This window comes from Oncorhynchus kisutch, unplaced genomic scaffold (assembly GCF_002021735.2).
Source record: "Oncorhynchus kisutch isolate 150728-3 unplaced genomic scaffold, Okis_V2 scaffold3988, whole genome shotgun sequence".
Classification (NCBI taxonomy): Eukaryota; Metazoa; Chordata; class Actinopteri; order Salmoniformes; family Salmonidae; genus Oncorhynchus; species Oncorhynchus kisutch.
This window is the reverse complement of record NW_022265933.1, coordinates 216,640-235,332: the sequence shown is the minus strand read 5'-3', so window position 1 is coordinate 235,332 and position 18,693 is coordinate 216,640.

Here is an 18,693-nt window from a genome sequence, read left to right as displayed (position 1 = left end):
TTAGCAGATGTTATTGCGTGTGTAGCGAAGTGCTTGTCATTTCAGACCCTTTCCCTACATAGAGCACTAGTTTTGACACCCTATTCCCTACATAGAGCACTAGTTTTGACACCCTATTCCCTACATAGAGCACTAGTTTTGACACCCTACTCCCTACTTAGTGCACAACCTTTGAATAGAAGTGTAGAGCATAGCCTTGTGTGTGTATCAGAAAGAGCTTCACATGTTATAGAATTAGATCAGTATGGTTATATTATTCTGATAGACATCGCCTCAAATCACATCACATGTTATAGAATTAGATCAGTATGGTTATATTATTCTGATAGACATCGCCTCAAATCACATCACATGTTATAGAATTAGATCAGTATGGTTATATTATTCTGATAGACATCGCCTCAAATCACATCACATGTTATAGAATTAGATCAATATGGTTATATTATTCTGATAGACATCGCCTCAAATCACGTTATAGAATTAGATCAATATGATTATATTATTCTGATAGATATCGCCTCAAATCACATGTTATAGAATTAGAATTAGTATCATTATATATATATTTTTTTTTTTAAACCTTTATTTATCCAGGAAGTGCTCATTGAGATTTGAAATCTATTTTTCAAGCGTGTCCTGGCCAAGATAGGCAGCACCAAGTCATTACACAATTACAGACAGACTACAGGTAATCTAGTGAAAAGAACATACGATTCTGATAGACTACACCTCAAATTACATTTTATAGATTTAGATTAGTATCATGATATTATTATGATAGACTATTTTTCATAACCAACTATATTTAATACAGAGAGGTTCCTTTACATATCTGCACCGTGGACTGGAACATAACCAACTATATTAATACAGAGAGGTTCCCTTTACATATCTGCACCGTGGACTGGAACATAACCAACTATATTAATACAGAGGTTCCTTTACATATCTGCACCGTGGACTGGAACATAACCAACTATATTACTACAGAGGTTCCTTTACATATCTGCACCGTGGACTGGAACATAACCAACTATATTACTACAGAGGTTCCTTTACATATCTGCACCGTGGACTGGATCATAACCAACTATATTTAATACAGAGAGGTTCCTTTACATATCTGCACCGTGGACTGGAACATAACCAACTATATTAATACAGAGAGGTTCCTTTACATATCTGCACCGTGGACTGGAACATAACCAACTATATTAATACAGAGGTTCCTTTACATATCTGCACCGTGGACTGGAACATAACCAACTATATTAATACAGAGGTTCCTTTACATATCTGCACCGTGGACTGGATCATAACCAACTATATTAATACAGAGGTTCCTTTACATATCTGCACCGTGGACTGGAACATAACCAACTATATTAATACAGAGAGGTTCCTTTACATATCTGCACCGTGGACTGGAACATAACCAACTATATTAATGCAGAGGTTCCTTTACATATCTGCACCGTGGACTGGATCATAACCAACTATATTAATACAGAGGTTCCTTTACATATCTGCACCGTGGACTGGAACATAACCAACTATATTAATACAGAGAGGTTCCTTTACATATCTGCACCGTGGACTGGAACATAACCATCTATATTTAATACAGAGAGGTTCCTTTACATATCTGCACCGTGGACTGGAACATAACCAACTATATTTAATACAGAGGTTCCTTTACATATCTGCACCGTGGACTGGAACATAACCAACTATATTTAATACAGAGGTTCCTTTACATATCTGCACCGTGGACTGGAACATAACCAACTATATTACTACAGAGGTTCCTTTACATATCTGCACCGTGGACTGGATCATAACCAACTATATTTAATACAGAGAGGTTCCTTTACATATCTGCACCGTGGACTGGAACATAACCAACTATATTAATACAGAGGTTCCTTTACATATCTGCACCGTGGACTGGAACATAACCAACTATATTAATACAGAGGTTCCTTTACATATCTGCACCGTGGACTGGATCATAACCAACTATATTAATACAGAGGTTCCTTTACATATCTGCACCGTGGACTGGATCATAACCAACTATATTAATACAGAGGTTCCTTTACATATCTGCACCGTGGACTGGAACATAACCAACTATATTACTACAGAGGTTCCTTTACATATCTGCACCGTGGACTGAAACATAACCAACTATATTAATACAGAGGTTCCTTTACATATCTGCACCGTGGACTGAAACATAACCAACTATATTAATACAGAGGTTCCTTTACATATCTGCACCGTGGACTGAAACATGACCAACTATATTTAATACAGAGGTTCCCTTTACATATCTGCACCGTGGACTGGAACATAACCAACTATATTAATACAGAGGTTCCTTTACATATCTGCACCGTGGACTGGAACATAACCAACTATATTAATACAGAGGTTCCCTTTACATATCTGCACCGTGGACTGGAACATAACCAACTATATTAATACAGAGGTTCCTTTACATATCTGCACCGTGGACTGGAACATAACCAGCTATATTAATACAGAGAGGTTCCTTTACATATCTGCACCGTGGACTGGAACATAACCAACTATATTTAATACAGAGAGGTTCCTTTACATATCTGCACCGTGGACTGGAACATAACCATCTATATTAATACAGAGGTTCCTTTACATATCTGCACCGTGGACTGGAACATAACCAACTATATTTAATACAGAGAGGTTCCTTTACATATCTGCACCGTGGACTGGAACATAACCAACTATATTAATACAGAGGTTCCCTTTACATATCTGCACCGTGGACTGAAACATGACCAACTATATTTAATACAGAGGTTCCCTTTACATATCTGCACCGTGGACTGAAACATGACCAACTATATTTAATACAGATGTTCCCTTTACATATCTGCACCGTGGACTGGAACATAACCAACTATATTAATACAGAGGTTCCTTTACATATCTGCACCGTGGACTGGAACATAACCAACTATATTTAATACAGAGAGGTTCCTTTACATATCTGCACCGTGGACTGAAACATAACCAACTATATTAATACAGAGGTTCCTTTACATATCTGCACCGTGGACTGGAACATAACCAACTATATTTAATACAGAGAGGTTCCTTTACATATCTGCACCGTGGACTGGAACATAACCAACTATATTAATACAGAGGTTCCTTACATATCTGCACCGTGGACTGAAACATAACCAACTATATTTAATACAGAGAGGTTCCTTTACATATCTGCACCGTGGACTGGAACATAACCAACTATATTACTACAGAGGTTCCTTTACATATCTGCACCGTGGACTGGAACATAACCAGCTATATTTAATACAGAGAGGTTCCTTTACATATCTGCACCGTGGACTGGAACATAACCAACTATATTAATACAGAGGTTCCTTTACATATCTGCACCGTGGACTGGAACATAACCAACTATATTACTACAGAGGTTCCTTTACATATCTGCACCGTGGACTGGAACATAACCAGCTATATTAATACAGAGAGGTTCCTTTACATATCTGCACCGTGGACTGGAACATAACCAACTATATTACTACAGAGGTTCCTTTACATATCTGCACCGTGGACTGGAACATAACCAACTATATTAATACAGAGAGGTTCCTTTACATATCTGCACCGTGGACTGAAACATAACCATCTATATTACTACAGAGGTTCCTTGCATATCTGCACCGTGGACTGGATCATGATAGGCTGCGTGAGTGTTCTTGAATGTTGATTGATTTGTTCCGTACCTTTTCAGATCTCCAGTTATACTGAGCTGTCCAGAGTATTGGAATATCTAGGGGGTCTGCAGTCTGTTTTCTATAATCAGAGTATTGAAACATCTAGGCCTACAGTCTGTTTTCTATTGTCAGAGTATTGGAACATCTAGGGGGTCTGTTTTCTATCATCAGAGTATTGGAACATCTAGGGGGTCTGTTTTCTATCATCAGAGTATTGGAACATCTAGGCCTACAGTCTGTTTTCTATCATCAGAGTATTGGAACATCTAGGGGGTCTGCAGTCTGTTTTCTATCATCAGAGTATTGGAACATCTAGGCCTACAGTCTGTTTTCTATCGTCAGAGTATTGGAACATCTAGGCCTACAGTCTGTGTTGCAGGTTAAGATGGTGTGAAAGCTCCAGCCAGGCACCACAGTTTGAAGTGTGAAACATCAAGAAACACCTCAGTCAGTTATGGACACATGGGGTTCTATATCCATGTCACGTTGTTTCTGTGGGTACAACACTAAGCCGGAGCCTGTGGTTGCCAAGATGAAGCAACATCCAATCATTCCTCTGCGCCACAAAACAGTTTTGAATCTTAGCCAAAACCAGAATTTGATATCCTTGTATCTCAAATAGCCACTCTCTCTCTCTCTCTCTCTCTCTCTCTCTCTCTGTCTCTCTCTCTCTCTTTCTCTCTCTCTGTCTCTCTCTCTCTCTGTCTCTTTCTCTCTCTCTGTCTCTCTCTCTCTCTCTCTCTCTCTCTCTGTCTCTCTCTCTCTCTCTCTCTCTCTCTCTCTCTCTTTTCTCTCTCTCTCTCTCTGTCTCTCTCTCTCTCTCTCTCTCTCTCTCTCTCTCTCTCTCTCTCTCTCTCTCTCTCTTCTCTCTCTCTCTCTCTCTCTCTCTCTCTCTCTCTCTCTCTCTCTCTCTCTCTCTCTCTCTCTCTCTCTTGTAGGGAGACCGATCCATCTTCATCATGCCCCCCTTTAGATCGATTCTCAGCTTGTCAACCTGGGATGATTGAACAGGATTATATTTTAACTTCACATTCTAACATCCCTGCCAAGGAGCCAATTGATTGGTCATGTATTTTCTGATGGGGAGGCTGAAGGAGAGGCTGAGGGAGAGACTGGGGGGGAGGCTGAAGGGGAGGGTGAGGCTGAGGGAGAGGCTGAGGGTGAGGAAGAGGGTGAGGCTGAGGGAGAGGCTGAGGGAGAGGCTGAGGGAGAGACTGAGGGGGAGGCTGAGGGTGAGGAAGAGGGTGAGGCTGAGGGAGAGGCTGAGGGAGAGGCTGAGGGAGAGGCTGAGGGAGAGATGGAGGGGGAGGAAGAGGGTGAGGCTGAGGGGGAGGCTGAGGGAGAGGCTGAGTGCGAGACTGAGGGAGAGGCTGAGGGGGAGGAAGAGGGTGAGGCTGAGGGAGAGGCTGAGGGAGAGGCTGAGGGAGAGGCTGAGGGAGAGGCTGAGGGAGAGACTGAGGAGGAGGAAGAGGGTGAGGCTGAGGGGGAGGCTGAGGGAGAGGCTGAGTGCGAGACTGAGGGAAAGGCTGAGGGGAAGGCTGAGGGGAAGGCTGAGGGCAAGGCTGAGGGAGAGACTGAGGGAGAGGCTGAGGGCAAGGCTGAGGGCAAGGCTGAGGGAGAGACTGAGGGGGAGGAAGAGGGAGAGACTGAGGGAGAGGTTGAGGGAGAGACTGAGGGGGAGGAAGAGGGAGAGACTGAGGGAGAGACTGAGGGGGAGGAAGAGGGAGAGACTGAGGGAGAGACTGAGGGGGAGGCTGAGGGAGAGACTGAGGGGGAGGAAGAGGGAGAGACTGAGGGAGAGACTGAGGGGAAGGCTGAGGGCGAGACTGAGGGAGAGGCTGGGAGAGGCTGGGGGAGAGACTGAGGGGGAGACTGAGGGGGAGCCTGAGGAGTCAGATGCCAACTTTTGTCAGGAGAGATAAATAAGTATGATGAGAAGTCAGTGTGAAGCCAAATGGCCCCCAGTGCCCTATGTAGAGCATTCATATGGGCTGTGGTGTAGTTCCCTATGTAGAGCATTCATATGGGCTGTGGTGTAGTTCCCTATGTAGAGCATTCATATGGGCTGTGGTCCAATGTAGAGCATTCATATGGGCTGTGGTGTAGTTCCCTATGTAGAGCATTCATATGGGCTGTGGTCCTACGTAGAGCATTCATATGGGCTGTGGTGTAGTTCCCTACGTAGAGCATTCATATGGGCTGTGGTGTAGATCCCAATGTAGAGCATTCATATGGGCTCTGGTGCCGTTCCCTACGTAGAGCATTCATATGGGCTGTGGTGTAGTTCCCAATGTAGAGCATTCATATGGGCTGTGGTACAGTTCCCTATGTAGAGCATTCATATGGGCTGTGGTGTAGTTCCCAATGTAGGGCATTCATATGGGCTGTGGTACAGTTCCCTATGTAGAGCATTCATATGGGCTGTGGTGTAGTACCCTATGTAGAGCATTCATATGGGCTGTGGTGTAGTTCCCTATGTAGAGCATTCATATGGGCTGTGGTCCTACGTAGAGCATTCATATGGGCTGTGGTATAGTTCCCAATGTAGGGCATTCATATGGGCTGTGGTACAGTTCCCTATGTAGAGCATTCATATGGGCTGTGGTCCTACGTAGAGCATTCATATGGGCTGTGGTATAGTTCCCAATGTAGGGCATTCATATGGGCTGTGGTGTAGTTCCCTACGTAGAGCATTCATATGGGCTGTGGTATTGTTCCCAATGCAGAGCATTCATATGGGCTGAGGTGTAGTTCCCTATGTAGAGCATTCATATGGGCTGTGGTGTAGTTCCCTATGTAGAGCATTCATATGGGCTGTGGTGTAGTTCCCTACGTAGAGCATTCATATGGGCTGTGGTGTAGTTCCCAATGTAGAGCATTCATATGGGCTGAGGTGTAGTTCCCTATGTAGAGCATTCATATGGGCTGTGGTGTAGTTCCCTATGTAGAGCATTCATATGGGCTGTGGTATAGTTCCCAATGTAGAGCATTCATATGGGCTGTGGTACAGTTCCCAATGTAGAGCATTCATATGGGCTGTGGTGTAGTTCCCTATCTAGAGCATTCATATGGGCTGTGTTGTAGTATATAGGGAGTCCGGGGTGACGCATCAACAGTAGATTCCTGTAGGAAGCTACGTCTTTCATCCCAGCAGGTTCCTGCTGTATATTTCAACATTAAAGAACAAAGGACTGGTGTCCCCTTGGTTTTGTAGTAAAAGCTTGTCATTTTTTAGTGTTTTTCATCTTTTGTGTTGTTGTGTTGCACAGTATCTTTCCCCAGATGGATACTGGACATAACCTCTTATAGATAATGCAGTAGTTTAAAGAGGATTAAAAATGGTGGAAAATAGGAGGGCCCTAGCTCTTTTTAAATGGTGGAAAGTAGGAGGGCCTTAGTTCTTTATAAATGGTGGAAAGTAGGAGGGCCTTAGCTCTTTTTAAATGGTGGAAAGTAGGAGGGCCCTAGCTCTTTTTAAATGGTGGAAAGTAGGAGGGCCCTAGTTCTTTATAAATGGTGGAAAGTAGGAGGGCCCTAGCTCTTTAAAAATGGTGGAAAGTAGGAGGGCCCTAGCTCTTTAAAAATGGTGGAAAGTAAGAGGGCCCTAGTTCTTATTAAATGGTGGAAAGTAGGAGGGCCCTAGCTCTTTAAAAATGGTGGAAAGTAGGAGGGCCCTAGCTCTTTATAAATGGTGGAAAGTAGGAGGGCCCTAGCTCTTTAAAAATGGTGGAAGTAGGAGGGCCCTAGCTCTTTAAAAATGGTGGAAAGTAGGAGGGCCCTAGTTCTTTTTAAATGGTGGAAAGTAGGAGGGCCCTAGCTCTTTAAAAATGGTGGAAAGTAGGAGGGCCCTAGCTCTTTAAAAATGGTGGAAAGTAGGAGGGCCTTAGTTCTTTAAAAATGGTGGAAAGTAGGAGGGCCTTAGTTCTTTAAAAATGGTGGAAAGTAGGAGGGCCTTAGTTCTTTAAAAATGGTGGAAAGTAGGAGGGCCCTAGCTCTTTAAAATTGGTGGAAAGTAGGAGGGCCCTAGCTCTTTAAAAATGGTGGAAAGTTTGAAAAAGTAATTTGGTTGTATCCCAGTGTGCAAAACTGGTTGAAGTTGAAGATACGTCATTACAGTAGTATTACAATGTGGGTTTATTGATGTCATTTCCACAAGCTTTACTTCCTGATTGGTCATCTAGGAATGTTTGATGTCACAATAGAAAGACTAAAACATGAAGTCATGTCCCACACTAGTCCAAGAGTGTATTGTCACAGGAGGTTGGTGGCAGCTTAATTGGGGGAGGACGGGCTCCTGGTAAGGGATGGAGCAGAATCAGGTGGAATGGTATCAAACACATTGGTTTCCATGGTTACCATGTGTTTGATGTCATTCCATTTGCCCCCCCCCCCCCCCCCGTCAGCAGCCTCCACTGAGTGGGACACTGAGGTATGACGTCTTCTCTCTCACTCCACTTTTCATACCCACCGAAATAGCTAGGGTGAGACTGTGAGTACGGCTCTGGAGATGACGGCTCTGTGGATGAACCTTAGAAAGTCTCAGACTGTGTCTGCTGGGGGACAGTCTGGGTGTGTGTGTGTGTGACCCAGTCTGCTGGGGGGCAGTCTGTGTGTGTGTGACCCAGTTACTGTGACTGCAGTCATTTACCTTTTGGAAACAACTGTCTGCTCCTAGTCCTCAGATGACATCAGCAAAGAACAGCCTCCTCTTATAATGTTGTAGTAATAAGATATGGTTTTATCCCGGCGGGAATCAAACCCACAACATTTGGTGTTGCATCGTGCTGTACGGACTGAATCACACCCGTTGTTTCTTTTCTAGAAGCTGTCCTTTAGTTTATATGTAATTCTGCAGCCACTTCCTCTCATCTCCTCCTGTTGTCACCATCATACATTTGATTTATTTTACTAGGCAAGTCAGTTAAGAACAAATTCTTATTTTCAATGTCGGCCTAGGAACAGGGGGTTAACTGCGTTGTTCAGGGGGTAGAATGACAGATTTGTACCTTGTCAGCTCGGGGGTTTGAACTTGCAACCTTCCGGTTACTAGTCCAACGCTCTAACCACTAGGCTACCCTGCCACCCCTCCACTCTAACCACTAGGCTACGCTGCCACCCCTCCACTCTAACCACTAGGCTACCCTGCCACCCCTTCACTCTAACCACTAGGCTACCCTGCCACCCCTCCACTCTAAGCACTAGGCTACGCTGCCACCCCTCCACTCTAACCACTAGGCTACCCTACCACCCCTCCACTCTAACCACTAGGCTACCCTGCCACCCCTCCACTCTAACCACTAGGCTACCCTGCCACCCCTCCATTCTAACCACTAGGCTGTTACTGACATGTAACAGAAACAGCACACTATGGAAACAGCACCGTGGCTGATGATGTTTGTTCATGAATCATCGTTGATACTCTTAAGGGATCCGCCCCTTTCACAAAAACAAAAAGAATGTTGACTAAAATGACAAACCCAAATGTATCTGCCTGAAGCAAGGATATGCATATTCCTTGGCACCATTTGAAAGGAAACACTTTGAAGTTCTTATTTACAATGACGGCCTATTTTGGAACAGTGGGTTAACTGCCTTGTTCAGGAGCACAACGACAGATTTATACCAAGTCGGGGAATCGAACCAGCTACCTTCCGGTTACTAGTTCAATGCTCTAACCACTAGGTTACTGGAGGGTCCATTCACTTCCATGCTACAAAGCAGGCACTTATACCAGATTCACGGACATGTAGGGTTGGATTAAGGTCGGACGGAGTCCTTAATGTTTAGCATTTTAAAAGTTACTGTAAATCCCAGATTATCCCAAGTCAGCCTCCAACCTAAACCCAACCCTGCCATGACCAATCCAAAGGTCAGACGCCACGTTCACCCAGCTATACCTTCTGAATCATGGTTGCCTCGATGTTCAACAGATTAGAAAGATACTGAACTACATTTTTCTGTAACTTTTCATCCCGTTTTACGGCTGTTTGTTGATATTTATGTTTGTTTACAGTCATATATTGGCAGGAGATGTCTGCCTGGCAGCGATCTGTCTGCATCAAAACTTAGTCATATGTTCTATTTTATTCATCTTTCAAATCTCTCCAATTCATCTGAGATAAGAAACAAGTCTACGACTCAAATGACACCCTATTCCATCAAAAGTGCACTACTTTTAATCAGAATCCTATGGGCCCTGGCACCCTATTCCCTACATAGTGCACTACTTTTAATCAGAACCCTATGGGCCCTGGTACCCTATTCCCTATATAGTGCACTACATTTAATCACAACCCTATGGGACCTGGCACCCTATTCCCCACATAGTGCACTACTTTTAATCAGAATCCTATGGGCCCTGGTACCCTATTCCCTATATAGTGCACTACATTTAATCACAACCCTATGGGACCTGGCACCCTATTCCCCACATAGTGCACTACTTTTAATCAGAATCCTATGGGCCCTGGTACCCTATTCCCTATATAGTGCACTACATTTAATCACAACCCTATGGGACCTGGCACCCTATTCCCCACATAGTGCACTACTTTTAATCAGAATCCTATGGGCCCTGGCACCCTATTCCCTACATAGTGCACTACTTTTCACCAGAACCATATGGGCCTTGGCACCCTATTCCCTACATAGTGCACTACTTTTCACCAGAACCCTATGAGCCCTGGCCCCCTATTCCCTACATAGTGCACCACCCATTGTCGTTCAGACAGCAGGCTGTGTTTTGCATCGACCCCTATAGGGCTTTTCACACTACTGAGCCCAACTGAAGTGGAGTTGAACCACATGTAAACCAGTACTGAGCTGGCCTGGTTAAGCATCCAGTTGATGGAACCGCGAGGGTAATAACAGTGATAACTATTACCAGTAGTAGACCACGTACCCTGCTGCTAGCAGTCATATCCCATCCCCCCTCTCTCCCTCTGCCAGTGTGGTCACAGAAACCTCTGTGCTAGTGTAACCGTTGTGAAATGGCTAGCTAGTTAGTGGTGGTGGCGCGCGCTAATAGAGTCTCAATCGATGACGGCACTCGCTCTGAGATCTTGAAGTAGTGGTTCCCCTTGCTCTGCAGAGGGCAGTGGCTTTTGTGGAGCGATGGGTAACGATGCTTCGTCAGTGTCGGTTGTTAATGTGTGCAGAGGGTTCCTGGTTCAAGCCCAGGTAGGGGTGAGGAGAGGGACGGAAGCAATACTGTCTCACTTTGAGTAGAGGTGATACTTTCTAATGTTCATCTAACATCTCCACCATCCATGTCTCATCTAACATCTCCTCCATCCAGGCAACCTTTAGATACAGGATGGAGTGATGAGTAGGAAGTGATCTACTGGACTTTAATGAGGAGCAGACAACCTTTAGATACAGGATGTAATGATGAGTATTAAAACTGTCACCTGTGATAAAACCAATGGCACTATGTTAGACTGAATCCAAAGGTTTAAGAGTAGTGGCTGCTGCATTCTGGGTAAATGGTGTCACCGTAGTCAACAACTGGCAGGAAAGTTGACTGTACAATCTGCGTCCTGCTATTTAGGGAGAGGCAAGATCTGTTTCTATACAATAAAGACTACTTTAAATCTCAGCTTTTTATCTAGCTCATCCGTATGTTTTTTTAAACATCAACTCCAAATGCCCAGATATTTGTAGGCCGGGGATCCGATCGATAGAAGAACCATTCAATGAATAAATATGTAGTCAATCTGAACCATTCTGGAGAGAAGTTGAGAACAACATACAGTATGTTTAGTCTTGGCCACATTAAGTACCCGTTTTAAACCAACAAGGACTTTCTTGTAAGGTTAGATTGCAGCTCTTATAATACATTATTTGCATTAGGGGCAATGGCATAACAGTATTGTCTACATACAGATTAATATTCCAAGTTTTAAAAGATCGACTACTATTATTAATATAAACAGTAAAGAGAATAGGTCCCAGTACTGATCCCTGTGGTACACCTTTTGTAATCGCGAGGACACTAGACTTAACACCATCAGAGATCACACTCTGAGTTCTGTCTGACAGGCCTATATCAGTCAACCTTTGAATGAGAATGTGATGGTGTGTGGTATCGAAGGCTTTGGAAAGGTCGAGAATTAAGTAAGCACAATGATTTTTATGATTTAAGCAATTTAACACATCATCTAGAACAAGCGTAGCAGCTGAATGTCCCGGTCTGAAACCAGATTGGTACATAACAGCTGAATGTCCCAGTCTAAAACCAGATTGGTACGTAACAGCTGAATGTCCCAGTCTAAAACTAGATTTGTACGTAACAGCTGAATGTCCCAGTCTAAAACCAGATTGGTACGTAGCAGCTGAATGTCCCAGTCTAAACCCAGATTGGTACGTAACAGCTGAATGTCCCAGTCTAAAACCAGATTGGTACGTAACAGCTGAATGTCCCAGTCTAAAACCAGATTGGTACGTAGCAGCTGAATGTCCCAGTCTAAAACCAGATTGGTACGTAGCAGCTGAATGTCCCAGTCTAAAACCAGATTGGTACGTAGCAGCTGAATGTCTGGGTCTAAAACCAGATTGGTACGTAACAGCTGAATGTCCCAGTCTAAAACCAGATTGGTACGTAGCAGCTGAATGTCCCAGTCTAAAACCAGATTGGTACGTAGCAGCTGAATGTCTGGGTCTAAAACCAGATTGGTACGTAACAGCTGAATGTCCCAGTCTAAAACCAGATTGGTACGTAGCAGCTGAATGTCCCAGTCTAAAACCAGATTGGTACGTAGCAGCTGAATGTCCCTGTCTAAAACCAGATTGGTACGTAGCAGCTGAATGTCCCAGTCTAAAACCAGATTGGTATGTAGCAGCTGAATGTCCCAGTCTAAAACCAGATTGGTACGTAACAGCTGAATGTCTGGGTCTAAAACCAGATTGGTACGTAACATTTTAATGTCCCTGTCTAAAACCAGATTGGTACGTAGCAGCTGAATGTCCCAGTCTAAAACCAGATTGGTATGTAGCAGCTGAATGTCCCAGTCTAAAACCAGATTGGTACGTAACAGCTGAATGTCCCAGTCTAAAACCAGATTGGTACGTAGCAGCTGAATGTCCCAGTCTAAAACCAGATTGGTACGTAGCAGCTGAATGTCCCTGTCTAAAACCAGATTGGTACGTAGCAGCTGAATGTCCCAGTCTAAAACCAGATTGGTATGTAGCAGCTGAATGTCCCAGTCTAAAACCAGATTGGTACGTAGCAGCTGAATGTCCCAGTCTAAAACCAGATTGGTACGTAGCAGCTGAATGTCCCTGTCTAAAACCAGATTGGTACGTAGCAGCTGAATGTCCCAGTCTAAAACCAGATTGGTATGTAGCAGCTGAATGTCCCAGTCTAAAACCAGATTGGTACGTAACAGCTGAATGTCTGGGTCTGAAACCAGATTGGTACGTAACATTTTAATGTCCCTGTCTAAAACCAGATTGGTGTGTAACAGCTGAGTGTCCCAGTCTCAAACCAGATTGAGTGAGAAGGAAAAACAGTGTTCTTAGCCGAAAGTTAGTCAGGGATTCTAAAACTTTGGAAAGGCGAGATAATTCGGAAATTGGACAGTAGTTATCTAACTCAGCAGGATCTCAATCTCCTCCTTTATCTACCGGGGAGGAGGTGCCACTTTTCAGATCTTAGGGATATCACCAGAAACAATTATCAAGTTAAACAAATAGGTTAGTGGTTCTGCAGTAAGTGGAGCAGAGAGAGGCAGTAAGAAGGGATCAAGTGAATCAGCTCCTATGGTTTAATTAACATCAATCTGTTCTGCAGTAAGAAGTGCATCAGCTCCTATGGTTTAATTAACATCAGTCTGTTCTGCAGTAAGAAGTGAATCAGCTCCTATGGTTTAATTAACATCAATCTGTTCTGCAGTAAGAAGTGAATCAGCTCCTATGGTTTAATTAACATCAATCTGTTCTGCAGTAAGAGGTGAATCAGCTCCTATGGTTTAACTAACATCAGTCTGTACTACAGTAAGAAGTGAATCAAGGCTGTCAACACCTGCTGGGGTAATGAGGGGGTGGAGTCATTTAGTCTAGAATGGGGCCAGAGGCTGTCAACACCTGGAGGGGGTGGAGTCATTTAGTCTAGAATGGGACCAGAGGCTGTCAACACCTGCTGGGGTAACGAGGGGGTGGAGTCATTTAGTCTAGAATGGGACCAGAGGCTGTCAACACCTGCTGGGGTAACTAGGGGGTGGAGTCATTTAGTCTAGAATGGGACCAAAGGCTGTCAACACCTGCTGAGGTAACGAGGGGGTGGAGTCATTTAGTCTAGAATGGGACCAGAGGCTGTCAACACCTGCTGAGGTATCGCGGGGGTGGAGTCATTTAGTCTAGAATGGGACCAGAGGCTGTCAACACCTGCTGAGGTAACGAGGGGGTGGAGTCATTTAGTCTAGAATGGGACCAGAGGCTGTCAACACCTGCTGAGGTATCGAGGGGGTGGAGTCATTTAGTCTAGAATGGGACCAGAGGCTGTCAACACCTGCTGAGGTAACGAGGGGGTGGAGTCATTTAGTCTAGAATGGGACCAGAGGCTGTCAACACCTGCTGAGGTATCGAGGGGGTGGAGTCATTTAGTCTAGAATGGGACCAGAGGCTGTCAACACCTGCTGAGGTAACGAGGGGGTGGAGTCATTTAGTCTAGAATGGGACCAGAGGCTGTCAACACCTGCTGAGGTAACGAGGGGGTGGAGTCATTTAGTCTAGAATGGGACCAGAGGCTGTCAATACCTGCTGGGGTAACTAGGGGGTGGAGTCATTTAGTCTAGAATGGGACCAGAGGCTGTCAACACCTGCTGAGGTAACGAGGGGGTGGAGTCATTTAGTCTAGAATGGGACCAGAGGCTGTCAACACCTGCTGAGGTATCGAGGGGGTGGAGTCATTTAGTCTAGAATGGGACCAGAGGCTGTCAACACCTGCTGAGGTAACGAGGGGGTGGAGTCATTTAGTCTAGAATGGGACCAGAGGCTGTCAACACCTGCTGAGGTAACGAGGGGGTGGAGTCATTTAGTCTAGAATGGGGCCAGAGACTCCACCTCTACGCAGACGACACCATTCTGTATACTTCCGGCCCTTCTTTGGACACTGTGTTAACAACCCTCCAGGCAAGCTTCAATGCCATACAACTCTCCTTCCGTGGCCTCCAATTGCTCTTAAATACAAGTAAAACTAAATGCATGCTCTTCAACCGATCGCTACCTGCACCTACCCGCCTGTCCAACATCACTACTCTGGACGGCTCTGACTTAGAATACGTGGACAACTACAAATACTTAGGTGTCTGGTTAGACTGTAAACTCTCCTTCCAGACCCATATCAAACATCTCCAATCCAAAGTTAAATCTAAAATTGGCTTCCTATTTCGCAACAAAGCATCCTTCACTCATGCTGCCAAACATACCCTTGTAAAACTGACCATCCTACCAATCCTCGACTTTGGCGATGTCATTTACAAAATAGCCTCCAATACCCTACTCAACAAATTGGATGCAGTCTATCACAGTGCAATCCGTTTTATCACCAAAGCCCCATATACTACCCACCATTGCGACCTGTACGCTCTCGTTGCCTGGCCCTCGCTTCATACTCGTCGCCAAACCCACTGGCTCCATGTCATCTACAAGACCCTGCTAGGTAAAGTCCCCCCTTATCTCAGCTCGCTGGTCACCATAGCATCTCCCACCTGTAGCACACGCTCCAGCAGGTATATCTCTCTAGTCACCCCCAAAACCAATTCTTTCTTTGGCCGCCTCTCCTTCCAGTTCTCTGCTGCCAATGACTGGAACGAACTACAAAAATCTCTGAAACTGGAAACACTTATCTCCCTCACTAGCTTTAAGCACCAACTGTCAGAGCAGCTCACAGATTACTGCACCTGTACATAGCCCACCTATAATTTAGCCCAAACAACTACCTCTTTCCCAACTGTATTTAATTTTAATAAATTAATTTATTTTGCTCCTTTGCACCCCATTATTTTTATTTCTACTTTGCACATTCTTCCATTGCAAAACTACCATTCCAGTGTTTTACTTGCTATATTGTATTTACTTTGCCATCATGGCCTTTTTTGCCTTTACCTCCCTTCTCACCTCATTTGCTCACATTATATATAGACTTGTTTATACTGTATTATTGACTGTATGTTTGTTTTACTCCATGTGTAACTCTGTGTCGTTGTATCTGTCGAACTGCTTTGCTTTATCTTGGCCAGGTCGCAATTGTAAATGAGAACTTGTTCTCAACTAGCCTACCTGGTTAAATAAAGGTGTTCTCAACTAGCCTACCTGGTTAAATAAAGGTGTTCTCAACTAGCCTACCTGGTTAAATAAAGGTAAAATAAAATAAATTAATAAAATACACAACCAGGGATAGACGTCTATCTCTCAACTGTCTGAAGGACTGCCAATCAGATGTCGAATCAGTCCGTCTAGCCTTAGCCCAAGCTGTCCACAGCCAATACACAGTCAATACACAGTCAATACACAGTGTCCACAGTCAATACACAGTGTCCACAATCAATACACAGTGTCCACAGCCCAGATAGTACTGCTGTACAGTAGCAACAGACAGGGATCAGTCAACATTATGTAGTACAGTAGGAACAGACAGGGATCAGTCAACATGATGTAGGACCAGACAGGGATCAGTCAACATGATGTAGGAACAGACAGGGATCAGTCAACATGATGTAGGACCAGACAGGGATCAGTCAACACGATGTAGGAACAGACAGGGATCAGTCAACATGATGTAGGAACAGACAGGGATCAGTCAACATGATGTAGCAACAGACAGGGATCAGTCAACATGATGTAGGACCAGACAGGGATCAGTCAACATGATGTAGGTACAGACAGGGATCAGTCAACATAATGTAGGAACAGACAGGGATCAGTCAACATGATGTAGGAACAGACAGGGATCAGTCAACATGATGTAGGACCAGACAGGGATCAGTCAACATGATGTAGGAACAGACAGGGATCAGTCAACATGATGTAGGAAAAGACAGGGATCAGTCAACATGATGTAGTACAGTAGGAAAATACAGGGATCAGTCAACATGATGTAGTACAGTAGGAACAGACAGGGATCAGTCAACATGATGTAGTACAGTAGCAACAGACAGGGATCAGTCAACATGATGTAGGAAAAGACAGGGATCAGTCAACATGATGTAGTACAGTAGGAACAGACAGGGATCAGTCAACATGATGTAGGACCAGACAGGGATCAGTCAACATGATGTAGGAACAGACAGAGATCAGTCAACATGATGTAGGAACAGACAGAGATCAGTCAACATGATGTAGGAACATACAGAGATCAGTCAACATTATGTAGTACAGTAGGAACAGACAGGGATCAGTCAACATGATGTAGGAACAGACAGGGATCAGTCAACATGATGTAGGAACAGACAGGGATCAGTCAACATGATGTAGGAACAGACAGAGAGCAGTCAACATGATGTAGGAACAGACAGGGATCAGTCAACATGATGTAGGAACAGACAGAGATCAGTCAACATGATGTAGGAGCAGACAGAGACCATTCGACATGGTCCTGCAGTTCTCTGAGTCTAGGTGCTATCTGCCATTATGTGGTCCTGCAGTTCTCTGAGTCTGGGTGCTATCTGCCATTATGTGGTCCTGCAGTTCTCTGAGTCTGGGTGCTATCTGCCATTATGTGGTCCTGCAGTTCTCTGAGTCTGGGTGCTATCTGCCATTATGTGGTCCTGCAGTTCTCTGAGTCTGGGTGCTATCTGCCATTATGTGGTCCTGCAGTTCTCTGAGTCTGGGTGCTATCTGCCATTATGTGGTCCTGCAGTTCTCTGAGTCTGGGTGCTATCTGCCGTTATGTGATCCTGCAGTTCTCTGAGTCTGGGTGCTATCTGCCATTATGTGGTCCTGCAGGTCTCTGAGTCTGGGTGCTATCTGCCATTATGTGGTCCTGCAGTTCTCTGAGTTTGGGTGCTATCTGCCATTATGTGGTCCTGCAGGTCTCTGAGTCTGGGTGCTATCTGCCGTTATGTGATCTTGCAGTTCTCTGAGTCTGGGTGCTATCTGCCGTTATGTGATCCTGCAGTTCTCTGAGTCTGGGTGCTATCTGCCGTTATGTGATCCTGCAGTTCTCTGAGTCTGGGTGCTATCTGCCATTATGTGGTCCTGCAGTTCTCTGAGTCTGGATGCTATCTGCCATTATGTGGTCCTGCAGTTCTCTGAATCTGGGTGCTATCTGCCATTATGTGGTCCTGCAGTTCTCTGAGTCTGGGTGCTATCTGCCATTATGTGGTCCTGCAGGTCTCTGAGTCTGGGTGCTATCTGCCATTATGTGGTCCTGCAGTTCTCTGAGTCTGGGTGCTATCTGCCATTATGTGGTCCTGCAGTTCTCTGAGTCTGGTTGCTATCTGCCATTATGTGGTCCTGCAGTTCTCTGAGTCTGGGTGCTATCTGCCATTATGTGGCCCTGCAGTTCTCTGAGCCTGGGTGCTATCTGCCATTATGTGGTCCTGCAGTTCTCTGAGTCTGGGTGCTATCTGCCATTATGTGGTCCTGCAGGTCTCTGAGTCTGGGTGCTATCTGCCATTATGTGGTCCTGCAGTTCTCTGAGTCTGGGTGCTATCTGCCGTTATGTGATCCTGCAGTTCTCTGAGTCTGGGCGCTATCTGCCATTATGTGGTCCTGCAGTTCTTTGAGTCTGGGTGCTATCTGCCGTTATGTGATCCTGCAGTTCTCTGAGTCTGGGTGCTATCTGCCATTATGTGGTCCTGCAGTTCTCTGAGTCTGGGTGCTATCTGCCATTATGTGGTCCTGCAGTTCTCTGAGTCTGGGTGCTATCTGCCGTTATGTGTCCTGCAGGTCTCTGAGT